This window comes from Arvicanthis niloticus, chromosome 16 (genome assembly GCF_011762505.2).
Source record: "Arvicanthis niloticus isolate mArvNil1 chromosome 16, mArvNil1.pat.X, whole genome shotgun sequence".
Lineage (NCBI taxonomy): Eukaryota > Metazoa > Chordata > Mammalia > Rodentia > Muridae > Arvicanthis > Arvicanthis niloticus.
This window is the reverse complement of record NC_047673.1, coordinates 47,383,435-47,404,757: the sequence shown is the minus strand read 5'-3', so window position 1 is coordinate 47,404,757 and position 21,323 is coordinate 47,383,435. Positions and strand designations below refer to the sequence as shown.

Sequence of the window (21,323 nt, the reverse complement as noted above, 5' to 3'; positions counted from 1 at the left end):
CAAAATTCCTGTGGCAATTCAGGGTCCTATCAATATTACTCCTTGTTAAAATTCTAATTGGATTTAGGACATGAGAGATTGGATTTTTAGTCAGAGGTAAAAAGACATTCAGTCAACTCTTCCAGTCATAGCTGAAGGATTTTTATTTCACATTCATAACTTTCAACGAATAATAATATTCTTTCCCCAGAAATTTGGTGTATATTGGGTATAAGTTTTCACAACACTGTATTAAAGAGTTATAAGCTTATCTCTATTCTCCTTCTTTTCATAGAAGGAGACATTTCCCTCTGCCGTTGATTATACATAATGTCAGGGGTATTGCTATCTTAGTGTGAATGTATAGAAAATGGGGCTTCTGTAAAGAAAATCCTGATGAGAAATGTAGCTTTAATCTTTAAAAAGGAATTTAAACAGTTACATTGCAAAGTAGTAACTCACTTTCACTCAAGGGTTTAATTTTTTAAAAAATGAATATAAATAATGTAATCAAATCACTGTTAATTGGAGAAATATGTTCTGATTTTTTTTTTCTGATGGCTTTATCATTTCTTTGAATGACTCTTGTCTTAGGGTCACTATTGCTGTGATAAAACACCATGACCAAAGCAAGTTGGGAAGGAATGGGTTCATGTGGCTTACACTTCCACACTGTAGCCCATCACTGAAGGAATATAAACAGGGCAGAAAACTGTAGGAAGGAAATGATGCATAGGTCAAGGAGGAGAGCTGCTTACTGTTTTGCTCCTCATGGCTTGCTCATGCTTTCCCAGGCTTGCCCAGGACCACTTGCCCAGGAATGACTTCATCCACAATGGTCTGGGCCCTCTCGCATGAATCACTAATTAAGGAAATTTCCTACAGATTTGTTTATACCTCAATTCTACTGAAACAGTTTCTCACTTAAGGCGCCAATCACTTCAGTGACTCTAGCTTGAGTCAAGTTGACATAGCCAGTATGACTTTAAAAAATTAATAGAAATAATGCTTAATTTTTAAGAACATTATGTGTGTGTGTGCGTGTGTGTGTGCATGTGTGTGTGTGTGTGAGAGAGAGAGAGAGAGAGAGAGAGAGAGAGAGAGAGAGAGAGAGAATTACTAATGATCATCCACATAATCAGAGAGGTGAATGATTTATTTGGGGGATGCTAAAGTTTGTCAAATGATTGTGTAGCTCTTTCATATACACAAGAATATAGTACTCTTATTCTCTCATGTGCTGTGTGTATTTGTAGACCTAACAGCTTCTATACAGATTTACCTCTGTAAAAATAAAATTTCATGAAACTAGAATTTGTGTGTTCTCATAAGAAATGAAGATGTTAATGCATTGTCCCTGTCTAAAGGAAATGCAGAGAAAAAAATGGAGCAGAGGCTTAAGGAAAGGCCATCCAGAGACTGCCCTATCATGCAATCCATTCCATCCACAGAAACCAACCCCTCACACTATTGCTGATGCCAAGATGTGCTTGCAGACAGGAGCTTGATATGGCTATCCTCAGAGAGGCTCTAGCAGCACCAGCCTAAGACAGATGCACATACAGCCAACCATTGGACTGAGCCCAGGGACTCCAGTGGAAGAGTTAGGGGAAGGACTGAAGAGTTGAAAGGGATTGCAACCCCACAGGAAGAACAATATCAACTAACAGGCCCCCTCAGAGCTTCCAGGAACTAACCCACCAACCAAAGAGTATATGTATATATACTATACTCATATATGAGTCATATATAACTTAGTCAGTGGGGGAATCTGGCAGCTAGCACATTTATTTATGTATCAAGTAAAAATCTATGTTCCAACTTTGAAGCTTCACTTAACAAGGCACAGTGCTGATTTCTGGAAGGAAAAATAAAACAAGTATTTGGATGTAAAAAAAAATATTATATATATATAATTATAAGAGTATATATACACACATGCACATATATATATATATATATATATATATATATATATATACACACACACACACACACACACACACACACACACACACACGGGCTGGTCTATCGATCCTGCCACATTTGTAGCAGAGGACTGCCTCATCTCATCTGACATCAATGGGAGAGGAGGCCCTTGGTCCTGTGGAAGCTTTATACTCCAGAGGAGGGGGATGCTAGGGGGTGAGGCAGGAGTGGGTAGGGGAGTACACTATTAGAGGGGAGGGGACTGGGAGGTTTGTGGAGGGGAGACCAGGAAGGGGGGTAATATTTGAAATATAAACAAATGAAATTATCAACAATAAAAAGTTAACATCATCATTTTTTTTTAATCAAAACCAAATTGTGACACATCATTTGTTTCCTCCATGACAGTTTCTGTCTCTCAGAAGAATGATGATTCAAAGTTGTGGTTTAATTAAATAAAACAGATTACTAAGTCAGAATAAACTCAGTCAGTGGGGGAATCTGGCAGCTAGCACACTTATTTATGTATCAAGTAAAAATCTATGCTCCAACTTTGAAGCTTCACTTAACAAGGCACACTGCTGATTTCTGGAAGGAAAAAAAAAAAACCAAGTATTTGGATATAAAAATAATTTTGCAAAAGATCCCACATGTTGCAAAAGAAGTGTTGAAACAGATTCATCTTCCAAAGAATTTATAATCTTAAATAATTATAAACCAAGAAATGGGAGATGACAATTATTGAATTACAAAAACTGACTTTTAAATGTTATTGGTATGGCTTCTTAAAAATGAATATATTCTTATCTAAGTGTTTATTAAATTTATTAATCCAGCAGCTAGAGAGGTAGCTCAGGAATTGAAAGTACTTGTTTTTGCAGAGGACCAAAGTTCAATTCCCAATATCACATGGTGCTCTCATACCTTCTTCCAGCTTCTGAGGACACCTGTACGCATCTGATATACATGCAGACACCCAGGTATACACATGCATATATAATAAGGCAAACAAATGAATCCTTAAAAACTTTTATTATTTCATCCTTTCTCCATTTTTTGCATTCTGTTAAGCATTTCAACCTTCTCCTGTGTGCAACCATTAAAATATGGAGATACTTATACAACACCACCAAACTAGTTAGACTACCAGCCTTGTGAGTAAGAGTGAATTGCAAAGTCATTTTTGTTTATTTACTAACACTGGAAAAGGAAGAAATAACACATTCATATGTTTTTTGGGTACATTTGAAGTATGAAGGGGAAACTTTATAAAGTGGTTGTACATAGTTGTAAAAGTGATGTATCATTTTGAACTATTCATATTATGAGTAATTTATCCTTACTGTTATCAGTGGATCAAAAACATTATACTTCTGAGGTCTGGAGAGATGCTTGAGTGGTTATAAGCAATGGCTGCTCTTTCAGAGGACCTGGGTTCAGCTTCAAGTACCCATACAGTAGCTCACAACTGTCTCTAACTCCGAATTCATGGGTTCTGACACCTTTATATAGATATCCATGCAATCGAAACATCAATGCACATGAAATAAAAATAATACAATAGTTAAAAACATTATTTCCAACAAAACATACTTATTTCAACAGCTATAATTTCATATTTTAAAATTTAAATTAGGAATGATATAAAATATTTCTATGAATATCATTTCCATACCAAAATATGTATAGACCTAAAGTTGGGTATTAAAGAAATAATCAGAATGTATTTGGTTCTGTTAAAAAATACTCAATCTCTACCATTCATTAAGAACTGTTCTAAAAAGAGAATGTGAAAACAAATGTCTTACAAATGGCACCTACTATGGAGATCATTATAGTTTTGTAGCATAGTTAGATTATGTTATCATAAATGGTGTTTATATCTAACAAGACTTAATACAGTAGTTGAGAAGACAACATACTGAAATTTTAGAAAAATAGCTATATTCAGGCATAAGGCAAAGTCTTTATAGACAAAAAAAATTAGTTAGAGAGGTATATAGATAATATAATTAGTGAGATGAAGAGATGCCAAGAGAAAACTAAGAAGAGTTGTCAAGAGAAGTCTAGAAAACTGATGGTAAGTATGCAAAGAAAGGAAATTCAATTTTGATAAGATTTGGAGAACTAAAATTTTGTCAATTTTGTATTCCAGTGAAATTTAGTAAAACTGCTTTCTATGCTAGAAGCATTGTAGATTCTAAAGACCCCAAGTAATTCAGTATTTCTGAAAAATCAATCCAAATGTAAAACTAAGGAACTAATTTTAGCAAAAGAAAATAGAGCAAAGAAATTAGATTTGTGTCCCATGTCTGCAATGTCAAAACTCCAGAAAACTGAGGCAAAGGAATTGCAAATATGAGCACAGATTGGAATATTAGTCTCAAAGACAAACAAATGAATAAAGCCATCAAAAACAAAACATCCAGCATCAACAACAATGAATAGGGAGAAAAACAAGAAGGAGGAAAGAAAAGATCAGGGGAAAAAGGAAAAGGATGAGAAGAGGGGGGATTAAGAGAAAGAGGAAGAAAAGAAGGAAAGGGAAGGAGGATTAGGGGAAAGAAGAGGAGGAAAGAAAGGATTTGAGCTTTGATGCTGCAGATAATGTCAATAAAATTATCCATGGCCTGAGGTCAATATTTTCATTTTCGTTAAACCTCAGGAATGGTATATATAGCTTGATCAGGCTAGCCCTTCTTTTCCTGGGAATACTTTTATTCCTGTTCATCATGTTAAAACTTGTCTCTAACTACATCAACAGGCTGGCAGCCAAAGTACATGACTTGAAACTGATAATGAACCCCCAGACAGAGTTATTAATTTAACAGGCTGGCAAGCCAAGGACAGGTAAGATTCTGAACAGAGCCTTACCAACCTAAGACAGAAGTGCATTGCTTATGATAATGCATATTCCACGACATGTAAGGAAGGCTTTCTTGTCAGAACGACTTAAGACAGGCTCAGTCTGGTTTATGCAATAAAAAGGGGGAGATGTGAAGAGCTTTTGGGGCTGCCTGGCTGGAATCTATCATTGGCTAAGGACAAGAAAATGGTCTGTTTGGAAGGAATCTGACATTGGGCTGGAACAAAGAAGAAATTTCAGGCAAGAATCTAAATCTTAAGCTAGAACAAAAAACTAGGCTTCATGCATGAAAATAACTTTGGACTAGGACAGGAAAGTATGCTCAGATATTTTGATCATTCTGATAAGCCCTTAGAAATAGTGATCACAAGAGTGATCATGAGATTCTGTTTATTGTCCTGCATGTTCTTTGATTATCTGGGTTTATTGTCTTCCTTGTTCCTGGACTATTTGCATCTATTGTATTGCTAGTTCCTCAACCTAGAACTGACCTTAATAATTGCATGTAATTTAAACAGTATAAAGTCAAAAAAGGAGGAAGAGAAATGGGATAGGGGATTAATGGGTAGGAAAAATGGGGTAGGGGATGACATCCGAAATGTAAATAAATAAAATATCGAATAAAAAAGGGAAAGAGGAGGATGAAGATAGAGAGGAGGAGGAACAGGAGGAGGGGAATCCAGAAAAAGAAAAGAAGAGGGAACAGGAGGAGGAGGAGGAAGAGGGGGAAGAGGAAGAGGAGGAAGAGGGGGAAGAGGAAGAGGAGGAAGAGGGGGAAGAGGAGGAGGAGGAGGGGGAAGAGAAGGAGGAGGAGGGGGAAGAGAAGGAGGAGGAGGAGAAGGAGGAGGAGGATTAAAGCATTCTAAATTATAGCTGAAAAACAGTAGAGGTGTTTAAAAGATGTGGGTACTAAACGGTGTTAAAAAAATTATCTTCTATTCAGTAAGAGAATTATGATTCAAGTCCTTATCTATGACTCTCACAGACTAAAGATGGTTGTGAAATCTTAGCTTCCCATGTGTCATTTGAAGGAGGATTTCATTCCCCTCTCCTATGCTTGTTGAGTCTGTTTGTGCTTTAAATATAGCTGACAAGTATATAATATATAACCAGTGGAATATTATGGAAATGATTGTAAAACTTCAACTTTGCTGAGTCATAATGGACATTGAAACAGTTTTCTTCCTCTTGAATCATTGGTGGATGCCAGACCTTTAGTAGAAACGCTTATACAGTCATAGGAAGTGGTCCATATTGTAAGACTCTTTCACTGAGAAATGTATGAATTTGCTTAAATATAAATTTTTAGGTCACAATCAATTTTCTGGATAACTTTAGCCGCAGTTGAAATCTTGACCACAGTTTCCTGAGAAACTCTGAAACAGAATATGGAGAATATCTAACTAGGCCATTCTTGGAATTTGGATCCCACAGAAACTTTGCAATATCTAAACATTGCTTGTTTTAAACTGGTAAACTTTGGAGTAACATATATCAACAGTAACTGTTGGGAGTTGTTTTACAGGTGATTATTTAAAACACTTGTGGGGTTTGAACAAATGCTCTCTGGACAGTCAGGACATGTGGATCCACAGACATTAGAGCCTCATTATTGAAAATGCTAACCTTCTTATGAAAACCTTGGTTGGAAAGTTGCAAGTATCATTGTAAAAGGAAAGTTTCCTTGTGGGAGTTTGGGGACAGCTCTCCACACCCTGGTCATGATTATAGGTCATGAGCAGAAGAAAGAGTCCAAATGATTTTGGATGTGGACAACACAGGGACAGGCTTCACCACAGAGTATTCATAGGCTATTGCTTTCCTTATTTAAGGAGTGAATGTGAAAGACAGTTATAGAGTCTCTGCCATTTATACATATATAATTTTCATTAATTTGTTTAAGGAATTTTAATTTATTGCTAGGATTGTTCAAGAGAAATTTATTAAAAAATTTTCTTATCACAAACATGTTCTTTGGTTTTGCTTTGACTACATTGTTGACTCTCAAAAGCTGATAGCAGTTAACATGTATCATTGAAATAGAATATAGGGGAGCAAGAGATAGCTCAGTGGGTAAAGGCACTTGTAACTGAGCATGATGACTTCAGTTTGATATCGGAGCCTACGTGATGGCAGGACAGAACCAACTCCTACAAGCTGTCCTTAAACTTCCACATGAGCCACAGCACCCCCCCTCCCAACACACACACAAATAATTAAATTAGACTGCCTAGAGAAATTCTATTGCTAGAACTAGAGAGATGACTCAGTGGTTAAGAGCACTTGTTGCTCTTTCAAAGGACCTGAGTTCCGTTCATAGCATCCACATGGTTGCTTACAACCACCTATAACTCCAGTTCCAGGGAATTTAACACCTTCTCAGACTTCTGTAGATAGGATGCATGTGTGTGGTAAATATACATATATGTAGGCAAAGCATTCATGCAATAAAAATAAATATTCATGCAATAAAAAAATAACAAAACATTGATTTAATGTGTTAGACTCCCCCCCACCCTCCACAAAACACTATCATTGTTGAGTTCTCTAACATAAATTTTTTAGATTTGGCATGCTTAATTTTTGTAACTTTTTATCTGCTTTGTGTCTTTGTCTCTGTTACTATGCTAGTCTAAAATATTAACATGCACATCCACTGAATCATCTAGCTGATAAGGTTAGCCAGAAAATACCCACTCAAGTTGACTTCCTGTTTGTGTACATTACTGTTATTCCATAAATATAGGCCAAAAGTTACAGTGTTCTTCCTCAGTTAATAATTAATAGTATTTGGTCACTCAGGAGTAGTAACCATACTTTTAATCCCCCTTCTTTAGAGGCATAGAGAGGTGGATCTCTGTGAATTTGAATCTGGACTACATAATGAGCTCCAGGACAGCCAAAGCTATGTAGTAAGACCCTGTTTTGAAAACAAACAAGCAAACAAACAAACAAACAATTTTGAATATTGAAAGGGGTTATAAGACTAGATATTTATAGAATAAGTACTAATTATCAAACAAATTATAGAGAAGGTAGCAAAATGAGTGAGTTAAACTTTGATACCTAAGTAAACAATCTTATATTTTAGCATTGTGTACATTTCAACTGTGAGTGGCTACGCTGCACAGATCCTGCTTGTTCAATTTGCAGTATGTCATTTGCAGCATGGTGGTGGTGTATGGAGATCAAAAGATGCTTATGCTTGTGTTCTAGAAATCACTGGATATTTCATGTTTATTTAAATAGTATTATATTTGACTTGAAGTAAACTATTTTATAGGTGTAGAAAAATCCAGTTCTAATTGTCATGTGAAGATAAACTGAGCCATTTACACTACGACTAGAGTTTCCTTCCTGACTATCACTTTATACAGGAAATCGTGAACATAGTAAACTAACTTTTAGATTGAGTTATGTTTCGAGCAACAGAAAAAAAAGAGAAAAGCAATTATTTATTTGTTAAGTCATAGACATTATCAACTATATGTGTCGTCAAATTAATAAATTTTATTTAGCAATTCTAGTTGCTTTTTAATGTCTTAAAGCCTCCTCCTCCCCCCTTTCTCTTTCTCTCTCTTTAGAAACTGCATTCTTCTCAGGAAAACTCTCTAGATACAGGCGTTATCACTACAGGACAGTTATATTATGTGCCATGTTGTTGATCACACAATGTGACATTCCAGGCTTTGTGCTCACCATTGCCAGAACCAGAAGTCACAGTACAATCTTCAGCAAATCTTCTGGCTTCATTCGCCAGAGAGAGAGAGAGAGAGAGAGAGAGAGAGGGAGAGAGAGACAGAGAGAGAGAGAGAGAGAGAGAGAGACAGAGAGAGAGAGAGAGAGAGAGAGAGAGAGAGAGAGACACTAAGGCAACAGAGTTCCAGAGAGGCTTTTCCTAAGAGAACTAAGGTAATTAGCCTCAACAGGAGATAATTTCAGTTCACAGGGTGGCTGTTGTTTTAAGTCTTTCTGGGAAATTTGGATTTTCCATTGATAGCAGTTTTAACATGTCACACTGGAGCCAGAGTGAATTAAAGTGAAGAGCAACACAGTCTAAACAAACATTCCTCGCCATTATCAGAAGCTTGACAACATAATAGCATAAAAGAGTCACGTGGTCACATTCACAAGTAATGCAGGAACAATTAAAAATCAAAGAAATGCTACATTTCCTGAGCTAAGAGCCTGGTATGCTTAAAATCACTACTTTCTCTGCTCCCCTCTCCCTCCCTACAACTTTACAGTGTTATAAGTTGGAAATAACACAGGAGTGGTTGCTTGAATGACTCTCATGATTAGTCTACCTGTGCCTGAGTTTTGAAAAACTAGTGTAGTCTGGCCAGACATTGCAGGATAATGTTGAGTGTTTAAGTCTTGAAAGCACTATTAGAATTGGCATATTTAATTTTTTGTAACATTTTTCTGCTTCTACTGAAATTGCATCATTATTCAAATAAGTTTGTAGTTGAAATTATGTTTTTTAAGCCTGTTAAAGGGACTTGATCATATTTACTATGAACAACTTTTAAAGATGTAGTTTATATGTTAAGAGTGAAATGCACCTCTATAGACTTTTTCTTATTTTTGGAACTAGTTAGCTTAAAGAAAAAAAAAAAAACACAAAAACTCTTAGAATTATACACACCAGTAAACTCCAAAATGAAAGACTTAAAACAGAATTCTGGAAATCCACTAGTGTGCTTCTACTTTTTGATGGAGCTGTGTAGATGATGACACTGTAGTAACATGACTTTCAGTGTAGAACAGATTTATCAAGGAACAGTCCCACGTTCTTCATTGCTGTGTGAGGAGGGCTATGTTAGCTATATTTCAGAATGTCTTCAGTCTTAACTTCCTCTCAGTTTGTACTCATCACAGAAAACCTTGGCGGCACATGCTCGGAGCTTTCTGACCATACACCTCAGGGTTCTCAGAAACAACAGCTTAGGATGTTCTGATGCCACAAGCACCTTTCAACTTGCCCAACCCTCTAGTGTTGACTGAAAAAAAGAAGGAAATCAAAGATCCCAATATAAAAGCATTTTCAGATGAAGGAGGGTTTTTTTTGTTGTTTTGTTTTTGTTGTTTTTTTGCTTTTGTTTTGTTTTGTTGGGGTTTTTTTTAAATTGTTGTTGTTCCTTGAGAGATTTCTGGGTGGCCTTTGGTAAACAACCCACTTTATACTTAACCTCACTCTGCTCAGGTCTCTTTCAATTACTTTTTTTTTTTTTATTCTAATTCAGAGATCGATGTCAAGTGACTCTTAAGTAGGAATCCCATGATGCACTAGACTGAATGGTGATCAAGATTCACTTCAACTTATTTTTAACTCTCTGCTATCATTACGTCCTGGCAGGCTGGTGAGGGAACACCATCATCTCTATCTTTAGGAAATAGATGAGCAATCCAGAGATAAGTCCTAAAAAAAATAATGACTATACAAGCTGCATTGTGAAAATGCTAAGAGGAAAAAAGAAGAAGAAAAAGAAACAAAGTACCAGGAGAACAATGAAAAAGATAAAGGTTTCCCAAACATCCCCCAGCTCAGTGGTTCCCAAGCTGGGCCATAGAAAAGAAACATGTTGGAAAATCTCTGTAGAAATCATGATTAGCGTGTAGCTGGAACTTGCTGATTAAGTTTGTCTGAAGGTGGAAACCGGAAAAGAAAAAAAAAAAAAAAAAAAGAAAAAGAAAATAAAATAAATCTGTCCTGATAGTTTTAAAGACCATTAGGGTTTAGAAACATGAATATACACTATTCAGGTATAAGTCAACTAAAAATGTTACACATTTGTATCCATATCCACAGCCGTCTTAAGCAGCTTCTATTTGAGTAAACTATCCCAAACTAATTTCCATTCCCTGAGCCCATAGCTTCAGATAATTCTGCCTCAATCTGGTTGCTTCCTTTCCTCTAAGAATACTGGAATTTCATACAAGCGTTTGCTGACTTCTCCTTATGATACATTATCGGTGATTTGTTCATAAGATTTTTATCTTGGATATACTGCAGTTAAAGTTGACTGTGTGATTTTTGTATACTCAGAGAACATAACATACAGAGACAGAGATATACAAACCCATGCAGGTCTACTTGGAACAGTACAGGTCCCCTCTAGCCTTGCAATGTGCTGCTAGTGACTTATTGATAGACTAGGGGAGTTACCCAAGTGTTCCTCACAAACATGCTGCTGAGTGTTTCTGCACTAATATTCCAATCTCCCTGGGTAATCCTGAATTCGAAGGACTTACTTGATTAATACGTGGTATATTCTGGAGCTATTTTAACAAGAAATGTTGGAGTTGAGATCAGATCCCACCAGTCAGTATAACATCACCTATACATTAGGAGATATGGAGAACACGGTGGTTGGAGAGAGCTCCTGATAAATAAGAAGGGAAGGAGCGGACACATGGCTATATGTCACGGGAACCATCTTTTCTCTCGCATCTGCAGCCATGACTTTTGAATCCTCGATTTATCATTTTATTATGATAACTTATTTTTATTAGTAAATGTTGTTCTTTCCCAGTTTCATACAAGTGCCCGGCATAGTTTGGTTCCCTCTAATCATTTCCCTCCTTTGCCTACCAGCCGTGCCTCTGCGGATAAATCCCTTTGCCCTGTTTACTAAGTCCCATTTTGTTTAGATTCCCAAAGGGTCTAATCAGGGCTGTCTCTGTGCTCCTGAGATTTGAACTAACCATTAGCGCCTGGTGGGCTCAACGGTAGATACTACTTAATACCATGACCCTTCTTTCCCAGAATATGTCAGGTGATAAGAGAGGAGAGTGGGTGATACGGCGTTTGAGGGTCCCTTCTCTCTGCATCACTGACTTCTCTGGACCCAGATCTAGTGTCCACAGCTGACATTACGATAATTATAAACTTGACACTTTATACTAATTTTGTTTTCTAGTGCAATAACACTTTAAAATTCATATTTATTTATTTACTTATTTTTGGTTTGGTTTTCGAGACAGGGTTTCTCTGTGTAACCCTGGCTGCCCTGGAACTCACTTTTATGGACCAGGCTAGCCTTGAACTCAGAAAGATTTGTTTGTTTGTTTTTTAATTAAACAATTTTCATTATATTTTAATTTGATATTTTTATGGAGGGGGGATGTGAATGTTACTGTGTGTGCCTATGTGCCTGCGTCTCTCTCTCTCTCTCTCTCTCTCTCTCTCTCTCTCTCTCTCTCTCTCTCTCTCTCTGTATGTAGGTCAGAGGACATGTTCTTGGAGGAGTTGGAGTTGGTTCTCTTTCTACCATGTGGGGCCTGGGTATCAAAATCAGGTCATCAATCTTGGGGGTAAGCACCATTTCTACCTTGCTGGTTCCAAGGTTTATTTATTTTTTAAAATTTTATCAGAACTCATTTTTTTCTTCTTGTATGATAAGAATTCACAGAAGCATTATACCCAGGGATATTTAGGCATGGTGGGTTGTTTGTTTTGTTGGTGGTGCTTTTGTTTTTTTGTTTTCTACCCCAAAGCCAATTCCTTGAAACTGGCAGTCCTTCTGTAATGTAAGGTCATTAGACAAATAAATATAAATTCTTGTAGACAGTCTATCTAAGTTCAATCAGCTTGACTGGGGTAAGATAGAAAAATCATTAACCAAGAGCCTCCTGAAGGAAACAAATTTATTTCCTTCTTGAGTTAAAATCAACCATAACCTCAAACTACATAAAAGACAGATAAATGAGAGAAAGGAAAAATTAGTTGACTTCTGGCCTCATGGTCTCTTCCATTGAGAACTATTATGCCAAATGGAGTGATTTTTGGTCTTGCTACATCTTTGTACAATCAAATTCCACTTCCAGATTATGCAGATATCCTAGAAATGCCAAGCTTAATTTTCAGCCCATAACACAAAAATCTGGCTTGACCAAGATACAGGGAAAAGTACTCATGATACAATGGGGATTACAATATGCAAAAATGTACTGGTCATGAGAGGTGCCAATAAAACACTGGATCGCCAAATTAGTTCATACAGTGTCTTCTATGCTGCTGACTAGAATGCTTAGCACCCAGCTTCCAGTGTTTGCACTGGAAAAAACGATAGTGACAACTGACTGAGCAATGGCATCAGGGTCATTTATTTTTATTTTAGCAGTTATTTTAGTTTTAACTCTGAATGATGCATACAGAAGAAGACTTGTTACTCTGTGCTTGGACCATCTTCAGAAATTATTTATTTTCTTCTAATGAAGCATATCATGAATTTTTTTTAAGATAATTAATTATGACAGGAAAAGTATCTGCAGATTTAATAGCCATTTAATACTCATTTAAGTGATAAGTACTTATTGAGCACTAGCTATTTACATATACATAATATATATTGTAAATAAACAAGTATATGTACATATATGTATATGGCATTCTAAATCTCAACCAGATGATGCAAGGAATAGAAAAACACATATGATAAAAAGACTGCCTCTGGAATAGAAGCAGTTGGTTGCTACTTGCCCTTTATGTTTGGGGGGACACCATAGTTGTTTGAACAACCCCTATCTTGTTATTATTGATAAAGCAGAAAAAAGGTATATTGATTTGGTTTAAATCTCCACTTAGCACTGCTATGACACAGGAACCAACATTCTCTTCCTGTTTTCTCAAGAGCTGCAATGAGAGCACTTCCCATTCCAGTTACCATGGCAACTACTATTAAAACAGTTTTTGAGGATATAGGACCAAAGGAAGTTTTATACAATGTCAGTGAGGATGTAAAATTTTATCTCTACTGTAAAGCGTTTTCTCAAAGAGCTATAAATATATACATCTCACAACCAAGCTATCACATGTCTTGACATATAAATAAAGAAAATGAAGTTGGCATTCCAAACAGCAGCTTCCATGAAATTATTCATAGTAGCCAAGATGAGAAATCTGTGTAGATTTTCCCTTTATTGATGCATTGGAAGAATGTGAAGTCTGTGTACATGATGGAATATTATTCATCTGTAAAGGAAAAATGAAACCCTGTCTTTTTAAACAAAGCAAATACAACTGGAAATCATCCAGTGAAATGAAGCATATACAAGAAGATCAATGTAGTATCTTCTCTCTATATGTGGAGACCACAAGAACCAAGCTGAAGGTTCAATACTGATTACCAGGAACTGGTAAGCGTTTTTCACATGATACTTAAGACATAACAATAGACAATCATGTTTTGTGTATGATTTTTTAAAGCAAACGAAAGCAAAAATAGACAAATTGGTTTTGTCTTAAAACACACTGAACAACAAAGAAAAGAGAGATAGGGCAAAGAAACAGTGTATAGAGTGGAGGGATATTATCAAGTCACAAAGCACAGATAGAAGGGATTAGTTCTGCTGTCGTACAGCAAGGAAAGAAAATTGTAGTTCACAATAACCTATGTTATTTTATGCGGATATAGAATATAAAGACTTATATCACAGAGAGACTAATTTAATCAATGTATTCAATATTCATGTTCCGGAATACTATCCTGACCTTCTTCAACATGAACAATTAATACTTGTTAGTTTTAAATAGAAGCCAAATATATTTGGGAATATATAAATACACTTTCATCAGAATGATTAAGGGTAAAAAAAAGTCATGAATTTGAAAGAGATGGAACAGGGAAGGCACTTGAAAGGGCATGGAGCAAGGGAAGAGAAGAGAAAATGGTGTAATTATTATCTCCAAAGGCAAAATTATTATAATAAAGAGAAATCAAAATTATAATCTTGATCTTCTTGACAAACACACTCCTTCAATATACCTCCACATTTTCAGAAATAAGAATTTCACTTGGTCAGCTCAAAGATGTGAAAACTGTCTTTGACCCTTATGTTTCTCTCATATCTAAATTGGACCCATCAGTAAATAATACAGATTCTATTGGCGAAAATGGAAGGCTAGCTACTCTAAGTAAGGGGAATATAAATACACGTTTGAAAACCATAGAAGTAAAGTAAGTTTTTTTTTCTCATGTAAGAGTTTAACGAAGATAGTATTATTTATATCTCTAGTCTCTAAGACAATGGGAAAGATTTGTGGTATCCAACATGTTTTCCAGAAACAATGAAGAAGTAAATTCAGGGCACTTGTCTTCAGAAGGTTAGTTTACAGGTTTCTCACAGTGCCTCCATCTGTATCCCACTGGACAATGATCTGCAAAGGAAGCTTGGAAATTCAGCTTCTAGCTAGTCATTACTATGGCCAGGAAAGTGGAAGAACAGATGTAAAAGAAGGCTACCCGTGTGTGTTTCTAAAATACACCTCCTTTCTTGTCTTACACTGCTTCAACAGTTGAACTTCCAGAAGCTTCTTTTGTTCTTTACCTAACATCCTAACAGCCTGTTATCTGCTATTTACTTTTGTTACTGCTTCCCTGACTTTAATCACAGCATGACTACTGGTGGTGACATCAGCAAGGGCAGTAGACATTTTATTTCTTTATTCCTAGAGTAATGGAATACTGATTTAGTCTCCACAAAGGCCAGACCTCAATTCCTATTTATCCTGTGGGTACCCATTTTCAAAAATACCTGTGAGCAAACTTGAGTCCTCTCTACTTGGCATTTTTACCTTCTCATTCTTTGTCTTCATTTTTAGGCTTTAAAGATAGTTCTTATGTTTTTGAACTGAGCAGGTGAATTGTTGAGAATTCATACATGCAGCTATCCCTGTTACTGATATGACATACTATCTATCTAGGACTAGATGTCTCGTCCACTGGTTCTTAGATTCTTTCAACCCCGTCCTTTTCAGTGTTCCCTGCACCTTAGGTAGAAGGGTTTCATTGTAGTTGTACCAACTGTGTTTGAGCACCCCACAGTCATTGACCAGTTGTGGAGCTCTGTGATAGCCTTCATTTTCTGCAAAACAATAAGTTTCTTTGTCAAGAGATGAGAGCTACATTTATCTGTGGGCATAAACGTACTTAGAATACAGTTAAATTTTATGTTGGTTTAGGAGAATGGCAGTAGTGGTTTCTCTTTTAGGGTCTATGACTTTTGCAGCTTAGGTTTCCAGTACCAGGTGTGAATGCCCTCTTATTGATTAGGTACATCTAATAAACAGTTGTTTACCACCAGATGTATGGGCCTCTATAGCACCGCAGTGCTTATCTTGGAGGATAAGTCATTGTTATGGCTCCTAAGCTTTACAGCTGGATAAAATTATTGGCTGCTTTTCTCCCTTGGCAATTTGCACAACACCTTCTGACACTATGAGTGCTAGTCCTCAAGGGGCTTGGAGACTGACTTCAGGTCAGGTCTAGCTCTTTTTCTCTGAGTCCTGTGTCTAATGTATTTGGTGTCTTCAGCATAGCATCTTACCTTAAAGTTCTGGGATGCAACCCCAGAATAGATTTAAAGTGTGAAAAACAAAATATATCAAAATAATATTCTCTTTGCTATTGTGATAAAGATGCATGGGAAAAAGCACAAATTCATTTATTTGCCACAGTTTTTTGTTAATCCTGAGATTCCCAAAGACAAGCCAGTTCCATATTTTTGTGCCAACTTTGAAGCAAGTTTTAATTAAATACTGACCAGGATGGACTTTGGTCAAGACCACTTCTGGTTTCTCAGCAAGTGGCCCCAGACACATGATGTAGGAGCTTTTAGGAACCAACCAACCAACCAACCAAACAAACAAAAAATATGGTTACCTTATTTTCCCATGTGGCTATGTTATTTTTCAAGAACTACAACTCTCAGCATTCCAGAAACTTACCTAGTCCTTGGGCAGGTAGGGATTACAAGGTAACTTTTTTTTTTTTTTTTTTTTTTTTTTTTTTGTATTTCGAGACAGGGTTTCTCTGTGTAGTCCTGGCTGTCCTGGAACTCACTCTGTAGACCAGGCTAGCCTCGAACTCAGAAATCCGCCTGCCTCTGCCTCCCAAGTGCTGAGATTAAAGGCGTGAGCCACCACCGCCCGGCCACAAGTAACTTTTAGTCTTACATTTTTTCTAAGTTTGAAAAAAAAAAAAACTTTTCTATAAGTTAACTTATATAGCCCCACTGATATGCTACACACAACAAATAGAAAAAGAAGCAAATTGTGGATAAAATGGAAGAGTTAAGAAGTATCTTAGAAGTTTAAATTCCCTGATAATTTAGTTTCAGAAGATAACTATGGTCCTTTCCTTTCCTCTCCTCTCCTCTCCTCTCCTCTCCTCTCCTCTCCTCTCCTCTCCTCTCCTCTCCTCTCCTCTCCTTTCCTTTCTTCCCCCCCCCCTCTCTCTCTCTTTCTCTCTTGCTGTCTCTGTCTCTCTAGTTTTATATTTTATTTTTTGTTTCAAAGTTGGTTCAAGTTTGGGCAAAAATGCTTTACCAGAAAATCTGAACCAAGCTGGAGCATTTGAGCTTTACAGACCATGTCTAGAACCCATGTCTCAATTTCTGCTAAGCAGTGAGTGAGTACACAGGCACACATATTCAGATTTTTCTTTTGTCTTAACAAATTAGCTGCTTTGACAGACTTCATAGTATTTGCTGGCTTTTACCAAAATGGTCTTGTTACCTTAAAAAAATGAACAAGAATTAGACTAGATAATCTGTTTTCTAAGTTACAGAAATTTAGATGATGAAAAAAAAAGAGTACATAAGTATTTATCCACTGTTGGGTATATTTAAAAATACTGCAATGTAATTTTTTAATAACATAAAATTTTATCATATTCGCCAGTTTTTCAAAAAGTGTCACTTCAAAAGTTGTATCCTTTAGTGGACACATCTGGGCATACCCACAAACCTAGTTATTTCTACAAAATCCCCAGTATTAGTGACCACAATAAATTCATAACAGCATTTAATTTCACAGAAACTCAATAGAACTTCGATCTGTTGAAATAGAAGTGCAAAAGGTTTCTGGGTGTTGAAAGAATAATTTAGTAACTCTCTACAAAGTTTCCACCTCGACACATTTTATACTCGTCATGGAAGGGTTAGTATCACAATTACTTTCATTGAGTTCTATGATGCTGGCTGAGATTACTAGAGTGTTCTCCAGTTTAAAGAGTCACTTCCTTAACAAAATGAGGATGTATTAGTATTGCTTTAAAACGAGATAGTGCATATAAAAGTACTTTGAAAAGTTAAAAGCATCATATAAAATGGAGACTATTTTGGAAGCACTTAACTAAAATTTCAAACGTTGATAAATGAAAAAAAAAAGGAACCTGAAATGTTTTTTGTTACTTTTTCCAGTGGAATCTATGCTGTCCATCAACACAACAAAACCATTGAAACACCAGTCCTATAAGGCAGAGTCAACCCTTGAGGTCTCCTTTGAGCTTATCCCTGAAGTGTGTTTCCCTGTCTATTTTGCCACTAAGTAAATGCAAGTTTATTTAATAGTCTTTCTAAGTTGTGGTAGTTAGATGAGGATAATATAAAAAATTATTTGTCTTTCCTAGGATTCTCTTTTTCTAAGGCCACGCTGATAATCCTCTCTTGACAGATTCTCCTTTGAGGTATGGATAGTTGCACTTAAATCTTCACTTTTTGTAGGAAAAGATGTGCACAAACTCTTCTTATTGGTGGAGCATTGAGAAACAGTCACCCTATTAAAAAAAAAAAAAAAAAAAAGTACTCAGTAAAGCTGCTAGATAGCTCTAGCTCCCTCTACTGGCTAAACAACTATGCCAGTTTCTGTGTGTTACTGATCTAAATCCTTCACCCTAGAAGCAGGAAGGAAAAGAAAAGAAAATCAGTCACAAGGTCCTCTGCTAAAGTCTTTATATCATATATACAAATATAAATATACATAGCTATTAAACAACTCTCAAAAGGAAAACGTACTTCCTTTAAACACTAGAAAAAACCCACCAAGACAATTTAAGGTTTAAACACAAGCACACCGTGTTCCCTGTGCACAGGGCATCGCTACGTACACAACAGATATAAAACAACTGAACTCTTAGCAAAAATCTTATCTCACCAAACCTCATGGTTGAAGACGTGTGAACGGTAAGAACAAAATAAAATGAAACCTGGTGTTTTGCCTTGATGATAAATGGCTTATTAGAACAGGCAGTGGCAATCCATATTTTCTTTAAGTTCATAGGTTAAACAGGTAAGTGGTTTCACACGTAGGCCCTTCCTTAAAAAAAAAAAAAAAAAAAAAAGAGGGCAAAAACTGATGAAGCCGCTGTTTCGCTTAGCGCTGGAAGAGACCTGCTTAGAATCCAGGCTCTCTGGAGAGCGGCCCCACAGTAAGTGGAACCCTCTGACATGAAGGGCCTGCGGACCGGCAGCTGGGTTCTGTCACCCGGGCTGGGGCGGTCTTGTTAGTATAGCACGACCCTGGCGCACTCGCATAGATAATACCGGCACCTCTTTTTCACTCTAATCTTCTACCCGTCTGAGCAATTCAGCAGGAGATAGGGGCATTAGGGCCATATTATTCCAAACAACATTTAGCTGAATGGTAGCTGAAGATTGTGACAGGGAAAGACAAATTCTCCCGGCCAAATACTTTGCTTCCCAGAAATGTTTCCCGTTTTAGATCTTTGGGGACACACACACACACACACACACACACACACACACACACACACACACACGTCATTAAAATGGAACCAGGATGGAAATCCCACGCCATTCTTAGCTGAATCCACACCAAAACCCTTTTGAATTTCAGACAGAAACTTCAGGCTTTTCTTATGCAACTACGGACTATGGTAAATAAACACTAAGAAGTGTCCGTTAAACACCAAATGGTGTATTTACATATTTGCACATTTTGTTGATGGTATGCCAGATACTCGCAGACAGACTGCTTTTGCTGTGTGTGTCTGAATACTTATTGCTTGCAGGTATTTCTTCTGCAACATTCCAGGCCAGAACTCTGAATGCCTGGGGTGGGGTGAGGTTGGGTGGGATGCTGGTGTTAGTGGTGTGTATTCACATAGTGACATAGTAATCCGTGTCTGACTTTCACAATCCAAAGAAAAGTAAAATTATTAATTCCTCAAAGATAACTTTCAGGGCTATAATTGTGGTCCACAATTGTATTTCAGAGAGGGAATCTAAATCAATCAATATATCCTATGTCACAAGACAAAAGAACACTCCCAGTTATATTTTTTTTTTTATCTTCGTTGTATTTCTTTCTTCCAAAATATAGTGACTGGATTTTGCTGTGACGTTCTAATAATTCAGTTTGGGTTTTAAGTTCTGGCAGTAAAACTTATGGTAAAAAAAAAAAAAAACAAACAAACCATCTCTCCGGTAATCTGCAGTGCCTGGTGCGCTGAAATGAGATCAGACACTGATCATAGAGGATTCTTTCCTGTGTGGGGGCTTGGCTCGCCAAAGGCCGGTTATTCTTTTAGCTGTGTCTGCATCATAACCTCCAGTTATACACCAAACTTAACTGAAGCGGATCTCTCACACACCTTTATGAAGTTCACAATACCTATGACTTAGGATTAATACTAACAAATTTAAAAATCTATTTTCATAAAAATATATTCCGATTGTTTACTTTTGAGGAAAAGCATATAGTAATAGAGAGTTTTCCTGTTTCCTTCCTTTAAACAATTCTAGAATACTTGTTTAATACTGGTGACAGTCTCTTCACTGAAGCGCACATTACCTAATTCTACAATTCATACTTCATCTAAGAAAAATGTGTTGACTGCATGTCATATTTGTATCGTTTTGTTCTATTGGTCAAAGGAAATCATCTTACTGTGGTTCACTCTACCACAGTAAGAATAATTTGCTTATTGAATCTGTCCTATGTGTCTTAATACATTATAAAACATGCCTATTTATTCATTCATTCTCATTGAAATGACTTGACTATGTTTCATTTATTTTATTTGAGAATTTAGTATATTTATATATATTCTATATATTTATATATAGAATTTAGTACTATATTTACATCATTTCCGCCAACTTATATCTCCCTTTCCCTTACATTTGTGACCTCTTCTGTAATTACTATCATTATATATATTATTGAGTCCATTTAATGTTCCTTGTTGTTAGTTGTGCATGTCTTTAGTGCTGATGATTTAGGATTGGATAACTTATGGGGGCTCCTCCTCCCTGGATAAAACTAAGTATCTTCTCTCATCAGTCACTGATCACCTGTAGCTCTCCACCTAAAAGTGGGGGCTTGGGAAACTCCCCATCCCCACTGGCATGTCAACTGCTATTTTCATTATGCAGTTCAGCCATATTGTTGAGATTCTGTGAGTGTAAGTTCAATGTTTAGGAGGCACAATCTAGCATGAGGTATCCTGATTCTGTGATGCTTAAATCGTTCTGCTCTTCTTCCACGATGATCCCCATATCCTTAGGGGCAAGCCTACATTGTAGAGCTATGCCAGTTGAGGTTGGGTATCCCATAGTCACTTGTCCTTTGCATTTTGGCTAGCTGTGGATTTCTAGAATAGTCTCAATCTGCTGCACACAAAAGGTGAGAAGATTCTTTTATGAGGGGTAAGAGTTTAAAATAATGATCTCCAGATCTATCCGTTTCATTATTTTCTATAGCTGAATGAATTTCTATTGTATATGTGTGTGTACAACATTT

At 36.6% G+C, this 21,323-nt stretch overlaps 1 long non-coding RNA gene across 1 annotated transcript in view; it reads right to left on the bottom strand.

Annotated features, from left to right (window-relative positions):
• Positions 1–17,072: 17,072 nt before the first annotated feature.
• LOC143434616 (uncharacterized) overlaps positions 17,073–21,323 on the bottom strand; it is a 175,162-nt gene continuing 170,911 nt past the window's right edge. The window contains exon 3 of the long non-coding RNA XR_013104238.1: positions 17,073–18,336. This is a non-coding gene — a long non-coding RNA (uncharacterized LOC143434616). The remainder of the gene's footprint in view (positions 18,337–21,323) is intronic.